The sequence below is a fragment of the Leptonychotes weddellii genome, chromosome 6 (assembly GCF_054177405.1).
Source record: "Leptonychotes weddellii isolate Sample4059 chromosome 6, ASM5417740v2, whole genome shotgun sequence".
Classification (NCBI taxonomy): Eukaryota; Metazoa; Chordata; class Mammalia; order Carnivora; family Phocidae; genus Leptonychotes; species Leptonychotes weddellii.
Window position 1 is genome coordinate 92,681,285 of NC_138374.1, and position 2,484 is coordinate 92,683,768.

At 43.6% G+C, this 2,484-nt stretch overlaps 1 pseudogene; it reads left to right on the plus strand.

Moving 5' to 3' along the window:
• Window positions 1–641: 641 nt before the first annotated feature.
• Window positions 642–1,245, plus strand: LOC102738649 (cytochrome c oxidase subunit FA4 pseudogene; annotated as a pseudogene).
• The last annotated feature ends 1,239 nt before the right edge of the window (window positions 1,246–2,484 follow it).

A 2,484-nucleotide genomic window follows, 5' to 3' on the forward strand; every position in this document is an offset into this window, starting at 1 on the left:
GAAAAAATCAATATCTATTCTATGGAAAGTTACCATACATCAATAGAGAAAAGACAAAACCCAATGGAAGGAGAGGGAAAGGATATGAATGAGATTTTGTAAAAGAAGAAATACAAATGGCTAATAAATATTTTTAAAAGATGCTCATCCTGTAATCAGGGAAATTCAATAGAAAACAACAATAGGGTGTTCGTTCTTAACCCACCAGAGAAATAAATATTTAGCAAATTGAACATACCCAGTCTCGGCAAGAGAGGAGAGAAGGGCTACTCCTGGACCCTGTCAGTGGACATGTCATTTTTAAAAAAGATTTATTTATTTATTTGAGAGCAAGAGAGAGCACAGCAGGGAGGGGCAGAGGGAGAGGGAAAGAATCCCAGGCAGACTCCACAATGAGCGCAGAGCCCCACACAGACCTCAGTCTCACAACCCTGAGATCAGGACCTGAGCCGAAGCCAAGAGTCGGATGCTCAACTGACTGCACCACCCAGGCGCCTCAGTGGTTTTGTCATTTGGCAAAACTTGTTTGGATTGCAATTTGGTAGTACTGAAAGTGTTCGAATAGCTGTACTATCACTTCTAGAAATCTACAAAAACCACTGAACATGTGTACTAAAACAGACACATAAGAGTGATCACTGCAACACTTACTACAGTCATCAAAAACTGGGACTAACCTAAATGTCCAACAGTTGGAGAGCGGCGGATAAACAAATAATGATACACGTATACTAGGGAATGTCATGGAGCCACTTTAAAAAAGGAGCAGACCGATTACTTAGTGCCGGGCCTTCCACATTTGGTTTTCTCTTCTCCTGGACAGGAGGCCTCTGCCGCAACCATGTTACGCCACATCATTGGTCAGGCCAAGAAGCATCCAAGCTTGATCCCCCTCTTCGTATTTATTGGGGCGGGAGGTACTGGAGCAGCTCTCTATGTCTTGCTCCTGGCATTGTTCAATCCAGATGTCAGTTGGGATAGGAAGAATAACCCAGAACCCTGTAACAAACTGGGTCCCAATGATCAATGCAAGTTCTACCCAGTGAATGTAGATTTCAGCAAACTGAAGAAAGAAGGTCCAGACTTCTAAATGAAGTGTTTCACTATAAAGCTGCTTAGAATGAAGGTCTTCCAGAAGCCATCTGCACAGTTTTCCACTTATCCAGGAAATATTTCCCCTCTAAATGCACGAAATCATGTTGGTGTATTGTGTTGGGGTTTACGCTGAATAATAAATATCTGAAACTTGGAAAAAAAAAAAAAAGAGCAGACCTCTAGAGCGAGACATATTGTGAAGCACGGCAGGCCAGCAATGAATACCACATGAGCACATGCATGCTGCTTCAAAATCACCCGTGAGTATGCTCTGTGCTTGGAACAGAGACTAGAAGGACACATACTAAAACACTAATAGTGGGGAATGCCAAGAAAGAGCATGGGATAGCCACGGTATATTCTTCTGTACTGTGTGAATCGTTTAGAAGATTTAATATATAAAAGGCAAGAAAGACAGATAGTAAATGTTCTGAAAGGAGTTCAGGAAACATTGCTAGGCTTCATTTTCCTCCTCTATAAAGTGAGCATAACTGCACCTGACCTTGTTCTGATCTGACCTGGAGGTGGGTGGTGAGATTCCAGTGAATACATTAAAGGAGCAATGAACACATATTTGGGGAAAAAGAGAGAGACCATATTCAAAATAATCAATTATCATGGAATAAGTGGGGCCAGGCATTTTCCATACATGCCTCATATGAAACAGATGTTAATGTCCTAATTATCTTACCTGGGACATAGTGGGTAAAACCAGCCTAGTGAGTGGCAGAGCTGGGGACAGAACCAAAGGGGCTCTGTCTCCTGCTTTCCCAGAAACCCCAATGCTCAGCATCTGTTGAGAAGACGTAGCTGCAAGGAATTCCTCTTAGTCTCCACCACTCTCCAGCTCGGGGACCTTGGGCGGGTCACTAAACTGCTCTGTGTCTCCGTGTTCTTTTTTTGTAAAATGGATAAAATCATAGCACCTACTACAGAGAGTTATCATAAAAATCAAATGAGTTAATACATGTGAAACACAGCAGCACCCAGCACAGTGACTGGTGTGGGCATGCTGGCTCTCACTGTTATTTGCTTCATTCATCTGGTTGGTCAGTGGGAGAGAGAAGCATTTTCCCAGGCTCTACTGCTGTGGGGTTGAGTAAAGAGTGAAAAACTTAATATGCATCTCTTTTCTCCCTTGAGAATCCGTTGTACACAAACAAACAAAACACTTTAGTATCTTCTTAGTCCCCAATTATTGAGGACATCTCCGCCACTCCCTGTCTGCTCCCATGGCAAGTAGAACCCCCACCAGCCCCAGAAATGGGAGCTGCCCATTCACATGGTGCCCACGGCCAGCTGCACTCCAAGCCTCTGCCCGGTCCGACTTAGCACTCATGAATCCATCCTGCCAAACTAAAGACCATCATTCAGGGTTTCTGGAGCCAG